This window comes from Physeter macrocephalus, chromosome 20 (assembly GCF_002837175.3).
Source record: "Physeter macrocephalus isolate SW-GA chromosome 20, ASM283717v5, whole genome shotgun sequence".
Lineage (NCBI taxonomy): Eukaryota > Metazoa > Chordata > Mammalia > Artiodactyla > Physeteridae > Physeter > Physeter macrocephalus.
Window position 1 is genome coordinate 39846564 of NC_041233.1, and position 12011 is coordinate 39858574.

A 12011-nucleotide genomic window follows, 5' to 3' on the forward strand; every position below is an offset into this window, starting at 1 on the left:
TCAGGGGTCAGAGGTGTGGGTCTGCAGGTGATCCTACACCAAGATCTGAACTTGAACATTCTACTTTAGTTGATACAGAAAATCAGATGATGGCTCTTATAAAGCCAAGAAAAAAGGGAGGGTGACTGCAGTTTTTAACCTTATAATCCGTAACTTCGAAGAATAAAACTCCCTAAATATAAGATGGTGAAAATAAGTTTCCTACCCTGTGAGTGCCAGGGCATGACCACTGGGGCCAGGCCAGGGAGGAGGTGAGGCAGGTGGTGCCCATTCAGATGGACCTGCCAGCAGTGCTCAGTGCAAGTGGCAGGCCTGGAGTCCTACAGCCCTCCCCCAGTCCCACTTCTCAGGAGCAAGTCAGCCAGAATCCCACTTCATTCTTTGGAACGCAGAGCCAGAGCCTTAGGCATCATGGCTCCCGTACCTCTCACAGTAAGTGCCAATTTGCTAGTTAAGTGATCATCAAGTGGTGCTCTGGGAGCCCTGGGAGCCTCAGGCCACCCTTCCCCTGACCTTCAACCATAGCAGCCCAACTCTGGGTTTATAGATTGGACTTAAGCATACGATAGTTTTTGAAGAAAGCATTTCATTACATAAAATTTAAAAATAATTTTTGAGTGCTGTTCCAGATGGCAGGGTCTCAAGGTGCCTGTGGTGACTTCCCAGCAGCCTTTGATGAAAGGTGGCATTAGTCCCTTTCTCTGGCGGTGAGTGCTGAGAGAGCAGGCTTGATGTCAGGCCTCAAGGTTTCCCCTTGGCTTGGAAGTTTGGAGGTGTGGGCTGAAACCTGGTGCTGTCATCACGTGACCTGTAGCTTCTCAGAGGTTCAGTTTCCTTATCAGTCTCCACAGTGACAGCCCTTCTCTCCCAGAGTTGTTGTGAGGATTAAAGGATTGCTAGCAGTGTGACTGGCACAGGGTACTTGCTTAGAGTAAAGGGCGGCTCTTAGTATTAATGCTACTCTCAGGCCCTGCTGGTCCTTGGTCCGTGCCTTCATCCTCATAACAGCATTTCCCCCTTCTAGGCACAGCCCTTTATTGTTTGCAAAGTGATGTTCCCCAAAATCATCCATCCTGTGGGGGGAGGGGGAAATTTAAGTTCCTTTGAGACGGTATGTCAGGGGAAGCCTAGAGTTAGCAGCCTTTTCAGAATCCCATTGTATATCCAAAGGTTGTGAAGCAAGGAGCATTCCTCAAACATCTTGTTTAGAATCATCGACCATTTAAACCAGTGCTTCAGTCTGGCTAACCAACAAGCTCTACGGGGGCACTTGCCCAAGGGACAATCGAGTTGGCCCTACCACTAGGCCCTGGAATGTGGGATTGTTTAAACTCCTCAGGTACCTAACCATGTGGCTTGGGACCAACTATTCTAAATGAAAGTTCTGCAGACAATATATGAAATAAACCAAAGCACAACTGCTCTGATTGATGCAGAGCTGTGGGTCTGGAGCCCAGTGGAGGCTGAACATTCTTTCTCTTCAAATGTGCCCCTACCTCACAAAGAAGTGCCCAGGGATGAAACTGGGGAGAAAGATGAATGAACAATCACTGCTCTGGGCTGATCTTGTTTTACAGATGGAAAACACTCCCACAGAATATCAGGGCTGATGTGGCAGAGCCCCCCATAGCAGCCTCTTTGGCAGAAACTCAGATGGAAAATTTAAAGTACTTTTTAAGAGAAATTTATTTGGCTATATAGCCAAATTTTATTTTCATTTGAAAAATTCCAAGTTAATATACCATAAAATTAAAAATTAAAAATTTTTTGGATGTACAAGTTCTAAGGGTTTGATACATGTATGGTTTTATGTAACCATCACCAGTCAGAACACAGAGGAGTTCCCTTACTCCTAAATATTCTCTCATGCTTCCCCTTTGTAGTCAAGCCCTCCTCACACCACCCCAGCCTCTGGCAAACGGTGATCTGTTTTCCATCCCTGTGGATTTGCCTTTTCTAAGGTGTCACATAAATGTAGTCATGCATGATATGACCTCTGGAGGCTGGCTTCTTTCCCTGGGCATGAAGTCTTGGAGATTCATCCATGTTGTTGCTTTTTGGTGGTGTTCCATGGTATGGATATACCGGTTTGTTTTACATTCACCAGATGAAAGATAGGGGTTTTTTCCATTTTTCTGGTGATTGTGAATAAAGCTTCTATGAACATTTATGTAAAAAAATTCAGTGCATATCAGCATTTATTTGCAACAGATATATGGCCAGTCATTTCTAAATGGAAGTAAGAATGATGAAAAAAAATTTGAGAATAGTATATTAGGCGCAAGTGTCACAATTTCTAATCTGTAGTAGCTAGGTCTGATATCCCATTAATAGGGCTGGATTCATGGGCATGTGAGTTATACAGTCTCACAAAGCCCTGTGTAGAAGGGCTCTCACTTGGTTTAATGCTCTGCTGGAACTATCTTGAGATTCTGCACTGGGCCCCACAAATTATGTAGTCAGGTTAATAATCATAATCAAAGGTAAAATTTCAAATCTCCTACTCTTTTCAAGGTCTCTTGGATGTTTACATATCACAGTTTTTTTTTTCCTTTACCCTTTTGTTTCCCAGTTAATAGAACTAGAATATTCTGTAAAACAGGAGCAGAACCTCTGGAGGTAAAAAAGAAGGCTATCGCTGAGAAATTTAAGAACATCTGTTCCCCCCACCTGGTAAATAAGCTTTGGTTGTTGGTACGTTTGAGGTTATGTCTGGGTCACCAGGGAGTCTAGCCATGCCTGATCTATAAGGAGTATTGAGATGATGTTTTATGGCAGAGAAGAATACCACCAGTAAGCTGTCTTTCCCTTGAAACTGCACCTGTCTCCTCCACTATGACTGTACATGATTACAGTGCTGCATAATTTTCCAAGTTATTAATTTATAGCTTTTAAAGTCTCCAAAGCCTCTTTCTCTGAGCCCAGTTTGACCAAGACTAATTGTCATGGGGTAGTGTATGAGTTTCCTAAGGCTGTCATAATAAATTGCCACACACTTGGTGGCTTAAAAAAACAGAAATTAATTTTCTCACAGTTCTGGAGGCTAGCCAGCCAAAATCAAGATGTCAGCAGGGTTGGTTCCTTCTGGAGGCTAGGAGGGAGAATTGTTCCATGCCTTCTCCTAGCTTCTGGTGGCTGCTGGCAGTGCTTGGCATTCCTTGGCTTATAAATGGATCACTCCAGTCTCTGCTTCCTTTTGTACGTGGACGTCCTCCCTGTGTCTCTGTTTGTTCTCTTCTTCTGTCTGTCTGCTCTCATCTGGACATGGGTCATTGGATTTAGGGCCCACCCAGATAATCCAGGATGATCGCATCTTGAGATACTTAATTCCATCAACAAAGACCTTTTTCCAAATAAGCTCACATTCACAGGACCCAGTAGGACATATGTTTTGGGAGCCACAGTTCAACCCACCACAGGTAGTATATGCCTTTTGGCCAGTAAAATCCTTTAAGCTTCTGTGAGCCAAATCATTCCTGTCTTAAATAATGTTACTAGTCCTCTAGCGGTTGTAGCCAAAGTGAAGGATGGATCCTGGACTCACTAGTGGACACTGGTACCAGTTTGTGCCAGCATACAGAAACTGACTGTTAAATTTCCAGGGATTTTGCAAGCCTGTTGTTTCACACAGCCATTATTAAAAGTTAAATTACACAAACTTACAGTTAAATAAGTTATATTAAAACCCAAAATTATATATACTCAAAACTCATCACTTCCTAATTATCTTACTTCATTTTATTATTATGCTCTCTTGAGGTTATTTACTTCTGTTGTATCTTTATGGTGTGTTGCTGAGCATCTCTTTCTCAACCCCAAGTGCAGTCACATTGATAGCTTCAAATGAGCCATGGTGGGAGTATTTACACCGTGGAAATTGGCATGTGCAACCCATCAGGGCCTACCCTCTCCCCCAGAGCCAGTTTTTAAACATTTCGCAGCACACTGCTTCCTGGTGACCATGACAGTGTGTACCAGAAACTTCTGAGCAAGAATCAGCAAAAGCACCCTATGACTATAGATACTACATACTCTGGATGTTTAAAGTTAGCTATGATTTCAGTAAGTAATTCATTAAATATGCATAATTAAATGTGATCTACAATTTTTAACTTACTTATGACTTTACCTATTATTAAATGCACTAGCCAAAAATACCCTTTGCCAGTCTACGGTATCCTCACTTTTGTTTTTGAGAATAATGCCATTGAACCTTTTGTGATAACATAAATATTTACAAGGTGCAAAGTTGATAGTTTGTAAACACTAGCAAACTTTTTATTTGGGTCAGTTCAGGGATAAGATGACAAAGATGTTCTGTGAAACTTGGAGTTGGCCAGGCTTTTAACTTGCTGTGAGCTAAGGTAATATTTTAGTTTGATCTACTTTTTCTTTTTTCTTTGTTATACATTGGCACCTCAGGCATTAGCTGGAAGTGAATTAAATGGCCCAGAAGCTGTAATTCTGCAGCCAGCAAGATATTAGAATAGAACTGATTTTCTGGAGGTGTTTGCATATGGAAGCAGCCCTCCTACCTATTCATTTCCATTTTAACCTAAGAGGTATGTGGGAAGCTTGTTAATACCCTTAGAGGGTTAGATCCCTGTGCCTTTGTGACTTCTGAACCAGGCAAGAATACTTAAAATCCATAAAAGAGGAATCATAAATAAAAGCAAACTTTGACAGAGGAGAAAAATACTTCCAAAAATATTAGAAACTCCATCTTTAGGCAGTATCAAATAAAAAACAAATCCAGACTTAGGTAAGGAGGGACTTTATTTGAAAAGACTATTGCAGTTGAGAGGGGGTTGGGGCGACTATTACAGTAAGAGGAAAGGAACTACTGCAACAGAAGACTCTGACCATAGTAATATCTACAAATGTTGCCAAGGCCAGGCAGAAAGGGGTTTTTTTTAAAGGGAGGGCTAAACAAGGCTAGAAAGATCTGAGTGGGGGGAGGAGGGGATTGATTGGTCAGTTCAGCAGAAAATGTCTTTTTTTTCTGTGGTCAGCTGATTCTCAGGAGAGGCTGTTAAGGGGTTTTGTTCTGTGTCCCAGTGCTTGCTTAAGCTCAAGGGTGGGCCACAGTTCAGGGTCCTGGGGGAAGGAGAGAAGCCTGATGAAAGTTTGGTCAAGTCACATTAGTGTCCAGATTGTTCAGTGGGGACAAACAGTTCAACCAATATTTTATAAGACAAAGAATGGAAATTTCAAGGGTCTGTGTCTGGCCTTGTCATAGATAAAGAGTGGGGTCATCCGTGGGTTTTATTGGGTTGGCCAAAGGTTTCTTCGGGTTTTTCTGTAACATCTTATCTATAAGTTACATGTGAAAGGGTGATTCTTTGCAATAAGCTGTTTTCTGAAATATGAAAGGATGTATTGATCATCCCTGTGTTCCAGGAGTACAGGACTCAGGTAAAGTTCTACATTTTCAGCAGCTAATGCAGTTCACTCCATATTTTACATTAGACTTCAGCTCTAGTCCTGTGCTCTATTTGAGAGGCTGTATCAGATATTTTTGTTTTGTTTTATATTACCCCTTAATTAAAAAAATGCCTCTGGAATTACTTGGTAGAAGTAAAAATTTTGCATGGGGCAAGGCTTGTACCTTCTATTGCTGTCACAAACAATCTGTGTTGTCCTTCAACACAAGTTCCTAATACTACCTGCAAGATTTAAGATGTCACCAAAATATTTTTGTAATTGGAAACTGCTATAATTCAGAATTTGCAATAACCTCACAGTGCTCTGAAACTTGGATAAAGCTCCTTTCTAAAGCCAGCACAGAGTCAACTTTCCTTTCTTTCCTCTTTTCAGTTTTTTTCCTTTCCCTTCTCTCCCTCTAACTAATATCATTTTTTATGTTGGGAAGTACTACAGATGAATTATATTCTCTATAAAGAGTTACTATATCCAGACTTCCCAATTTCAATTAACACTAAAGTGATATAGAGCATAACTTACTATTGCTTGATTCAGAAAGCAACTTAAGGAACTTTTTGTGTCATTACAACTATAATCATGAACTATTGATTGCTATTGAGAGAACACGGTCTTAGGGCCAGACACACAGACCTATATTTGACTGTTAGTCCTCCCACTTATTGCCTATATAAATCCCTGAGCATGTCACTAAAACTTTCTGAGTGCTTTTCCATGTCTGCAAAATGCAGGCAATAAGATGTGCTAATGGCATAGTTGTGAGGATTAAACAGAATGATTTTGCATGTGCAAAAGAACGCCAAGACTAGGTACTGAGCATGTGTGAGTAGCCTTCTGTAATTTACTGAATGCTAGTACTTGCAGCAAACTAGACCAGCCACTCTAGGATCCAGCTTTTGAGGAACTTACAATCTGATTGGGGAATCATATAGATACATGTAAGATACGTAAATGCATATCAATTTACATTTTCAGAAAACTCACCTAGGACTTTGCAAACTTTTATTACCGTTTAAAATTTATCTTGTAATTCGATCCTGGTGCTTAATCACAATTTAATTTTAGATGGCTTCTTTTATCACCATCCCTCTGCCTTCTGCGTTGGGCACATGGCCCCCTTGGCATCAAAGTTTTACTGATGGAAAAACTATGCTCCTCCCCACCTTGCACTATATTAGTAGTCATTTCTGCGGTTTCGTTGTGTGCAAGGTGTAGATCTGGACAGGAATCTTTGTCTTCCAGACCTGTCGTTCTCTCTCTGTACCTGCTGGTTTGCATCTCAGTTGCCTAGCACAGACCAGTTTCACTATGAAGTGGCTGCCAAACACCAAGTCAGCCAAAGAAAACTCCCTGCCTCCTTCCCTCCACGAGTAGGAAATTATGGGTAAAAGAAGAGAAGCATCCATAAATAAATAAATTGTGTAACAGAGATCGATGGTTACAAGCTTCTTTTGGTGTCTGCCAATAGGACTGACCATGATTAATCTTTTACAGGTTTTGGAGAAACATTCAGAGGCTCATGGATTTTAAAAATGGAGCACAAAATTACCAATAGAAAGTCTACATAATATAGTTGATGTACAGTTGAGCAGGTCACAGATAGTTGTGAATAATTAATTTGGTTGGGTACAACCTAACCAAATTAAACCCCTGCACTTTTTAAAACTTCTAATTTGAAATAATTGTAGATTCACAGGAATTTGCAAAAATAATATAGAAAGAGGTCTCATGTATCCTTCACCCAGTTCCTTAAGGGCAACCATAGTATAATATTACAACCAGGCAAATGGCATTTGTAGAATCTACTGAGGTTACACAGATTTTACCAATTGTGTGTGTGTGTGTGTGTGTGTGTGTGTGTGTGTGTGTATAGTTCTATGCAATTTCATCACATTTGTAGATTTGTATAGTCACCACCACAGTCAGGATATAGAACTGTTCCATCAGTCTTGCCTACAATCCCTTTATAGCCATACCTATCCCCTGTCCCCATTCCTAAACCCAATCTGTTCTCCATCTGCATAATTTTGTTATTTTAAAATTAAATAACAAAATGGAATCATACAGTACCTTTTGAGGCTGGCTTATTTTACTTAGCATGCCTTTGAGGTCCATCCAAGTTGTTGCCTGCAACAATGGTTTTCTCTTTTTTTTTTTTTTGATTGCTGAGTGGTATTCCATGGTATTTATGTACAAGTTTGTTTAGTCACTAATCCATTTCTATTTTTTGGCTATCAAGAAAAGCTACTGTCATGTTTAATTTTATGTGTCAGTTTGACTAGGTTATGGTACGCAGTTGGATTCCATATGGAGCTAGCTCCACCCTATGTGGCTTCTCACCTGTCTCAGGCTCTTCACACTTAGTTCCCATTCCAGAGGCCCTTGCATGAAAAAAATGGCAGCCCCCATGCCGGGGGAGGTTGTCTTGCTTATCCAGACCATTAGAATGGTGGTCTCTGCAGCCAGTCCTGGTGACTCAGTACATAGCTCTAGTTCTAGTGAGAACTAAAAAACGTTTCATACCCCCTACTTGTGAACCCAAATATGAATCAGAAAAGGAGTTTATAGAATGCCCAGAAAGTGGGACTGGTCATGCCTCTGGAACGTTTGTAGCATCTCACACATCTGACCTGTACAGCTGTTGTCTTCGATGCCTGTGTTCCTCCTGAGGGTGATGCTCTCATGTCATTTCTTTCAAAGGAAGCCAGACACAGAGCACTGAGCAATGGAAGAAGAATGTTGCCTCACAATTGTCCATTCGGAAGATGAAAGAATATGATGCTAATTTTAAAACGAAGGACTTCCCTGAAAAAGCTAAGGATATCTTCACTGACACTCACATTTATCTAAACAACTTAGATCACGACTGGCTTCACACCTTGGTGACTAGTCACTGTTTTCTAGATGTGGTCTGGGACATCAAACATAAGCCCATCTGCCAGAACTTTGTAGAATCTTTAGAGCCACTCCAGTGGTTCAGATTCACTGCTGAAGTCTGTGAAGCTGGGCAACATGTATGGCCAGGTCACTGTCCTCATGCACATCCAGCAGACTCTGACTGTCTATGACCAGTTTGGCTGTTTGATGTATGGACAGGAAGATGTGGCCAATGATGTCCTGGAGTATGTTGTATTTGAAAAGCACCTGATAAATCCCTTTGGGAGCTGGATTATGCAACAGCACCCCCATGGATACTTCCTAAGCAGCCCAACCTTAAGACAGTAATGATCCCTGGTCCCCAGCTGAAACTGTGGGAAGAACCACAAGGAGAAGCCCATAAGCCTCAGCTAACCTGATGGCAAAAATGACTCCTGAGATGAAGCACGGGTGAGGTGGCTGGAAGCGGAGAAGTCTATGAATCGGGGAGCTGTGAAGTCATCCATCTCCATGATGCTGTAGAAAGAACTACCTTGGTTTTCTCCCATCCTGCTTAGGTCTTTTTAGCAGTCTCATCCTTAACAACCATGGCTGATGGCTGGGCTCAGGTGGGTGGCTGGTACGCACAGCCATGCACCTCCTCCTCCTCCTCCCCCTTCCCTTCCTCCTTGTCCTCTTCCTCCCCCTCCTCTACCACCACCTCTTCCTCCTTCTACTAATTGCACATCTAGCTTCTGAGTCTAGATGAAAGGCAGTATGTTTCAGAGAACATCTGATACCAGTTTTTCCCACAGCAGAGGCTGTCAGGAGCAAACTGGCAGAATTTTCTTTCTAATCACAGAGCAGGGATCGGAGTTTGAAATAAAACACTGTCAGGGTGTTGGACAAATTGTGGGTTCTGTATTTCTCCTGGTTCAGGCTAGATGCAGGCCTGCCTTTAAAATGGCAGAAATGAAAGATAAGCTTCATTGTGAGTGATGTGACTTCCAGGAAATCCAGACTTGGGAAAAATAATTCGTGTTTATAAAAGATGGTGTCGTTAAGAGGGTCTTTTCTCATACATTGACTCACTGAATCATCATTTGTATTTCATAGGGGAATGTAAATCCAAAGAAATCATTTATCCCTCAAAAAACAAAACAAAAAACAAACCCCACTCCCCCTCCCTCCACCAAACACCAGTCTGATATTGCTGTGAAGGTATTTTTCTAGATGCGATTAACATTTACACAGTAGACTTTGAGTAAAGCAGATTTCCCTCCATAATGTGGATGGGCTTCATTCAATCAGTTGAAAGTCTTAAGAGAAAAGTCTGAGATTTCCCCAGGGAAGAAGGAATTCTGCCTTTAGATTTACTGCTTTCGGATTCAAGACTGCAAAATCAACTCTTCACTGGTTCTCCAGCCTGGCTTGGCCTGCTCTGCAAGATTTTGAATTTTCTAGCCCCTCACAACTATGTGAACCAATTTAAAAAATTAATCAGTCAATCTCTCTCTCTCTTTCTCTCGCTGTAGGTCTGTTTCTGGGTTTTCGGTTCTGTCCCATTGATCTATGTGTCTAGCCCTCTGCCAGATATCACACTCTCTTTTTTTTTGTTTGTTTTTTTGTTTTTTTGTGTTTGTTTGTTTTTTTTGCGGTACGCGGGCCTCTCACTGTCGTGGCCTCTCCCGTTGCGGGGCACAGGCTCCGGACGCGCAGGCTCAGTGGCCATGGCTCACGGGCCCAGCTGCTCCGCAGCATGTGGGATCTTCCCGGACCGGGGCACGAACCCGCGTCCCCTGCATCGGCAGGCGGACTCTCCACCACTGCGCCACCAGGGAAGCCCCACACTCTCTTAATAACTGTAGCTGTGGAGTAAGCCTTGACATTCTAGCCTAAATAGAGTGATTCTTCCAACTTTATAGTTATTTTCCAAAATTGTTTTACCAACTTTAAGTTCTTTGCCTTTCTATATAAATTTTAAAATAAGCTTGTCTATGCCTACCAAAAAGTCATCATTATAAAAAAGGCTTTATTTAATTCTATTATGAAAGTCATATGTGTTTATCATTGAAAAATTAGAGACTACAGGTAAACATTAAGAAGAAATGCTGTAATGGGCCCCCATAGAAAGGCCATCAAAGTGACCAGAAGGCCTGGAGAACTGCCCTATGCGTCAGATTAAACTAACATTTCCTGATAGCATCTCATTGTACTAGGTGCTATGCTAAGAATTTAACCAAACATTATCACATTAAACCCTCATTGGAACACTGGAAGAAAATATTATCTGTACTTGATTCTTGAGGAGACTGAGACACACAAAGGTTAAACAAATTGTCTAATGTCACCCATTTAACAAGCAGTAGAGCCACAGTTTTAACTGAAGTCGTATAAGGCCCTTTATAATTGAGCTGCTGCCTCATCTCCCATTACTTTCTCATACTTGATGTGCTCCCCATACAGATTACCTGTGATTTTAGATATGAGGTTCCCTCTGCCAGGAATGCTCATTTCCCTTTTGATTGCCTGGGAATTTATTTTTCAAAATGTAGTTCTGGTATCATCTCCTCTAAGGAGCCTTTATACACAGCCTCTACTCACCCCTCCACCCTCCTACCTTTGCTTTTCAGTCTCTCCTAGCTATTGGAGCTACCTTGTGTATAGCTCTAATTGCACTCACTAGTGTTACAATTTATTTACTTATGTCTGTCTCTAATAGGCTTTGAGCTCCAACAAAGGCAGGGACTGTGTTTTATTTGCATTGCTCCAGCAAATAGCACACTGTCTGGCCATTAGTGACTTTATAGATTTATCCATTAAAAAAATGAAGGTAATCACTGCCCATAGGCAGAAGTCATAACTCTAATGCATATAGAGATCAGGAAGCTAAGAAATATGTGGACTTGTGCTGAAAATAAGACTCTAGAGAATAGTGGGGCCTATTGTGAATGGAGGAGACTCACAGCTTTACTTAGAGATATTCAAATTAAATCTTTGAAAAAGCATCATGCCAGGTAAGCCAAAAACACCTGCAGGCAGAATAGGCATGTGGGTTGCAGAATTCAACCCCATCCTTGACAGTTTATAATCTCATTAGGGGAAAAAATTCCTAAGAGAAACATAAAGGACCAGACCTGAAAAAAATTGGTACCTAGATCTCCAGCACTGAGAAGCACTAAAGGGCAGAGCAGATTCTCAGGCCACAAGTCAGAGCTATTAAGTTGTTTCTCTGATCACAAGCATCTGCATCTACTTTTTTTTTTTTTTTTTTTTTTTGCGGTAAGCTGGCCTCTCACTGTTGTGGCCTCTCCTGTTGCAGAGCACAGGCTCCGGATGCTCAGGCTCAGCGGCCATGGCTCACGGGCCCAGCCGCTCCTCGGCATGTGGGATCTTCCCGGACTGGGGCACGAAACTGCGTCCCCTGCATCAGCAGGCGGACTCTCAACCACTGCTCCAACAGGGAAGCCCCTGCATCTACTTTATTTAGTTAAATATTATTGTATTATATTTCTTTTTATTATAATATATACTATACATAATTTATATATGTGTGTACTTTTAAATTATATTTATTAGAATATGAATATTTATTTCTATTCTTTATTCAGGGTGTGATATATTATCATTTTATAGATTTCTATGTAAACAAGATACTAATCTTTTTTGGTTATGTGGTCGCAAATAGCTTCTCCAAATTGAATTTGTTTCTT

General features: G+C 41.4%; 1 pseudogene; it reads left to right on the forward strand.

Moving 5' to 3' along the window:
• Nucleotides 1-275: 275 nt before the first annotated feature.
• Nucleotides 276-9401, forward strand: LOC102975045 (39S ribosomal protein L45, mitochondrial-like; annotated as a pseudogene).
• The last annotated feature ends 2610 nt before the right edge of the window (nt 9402-12011 follow it).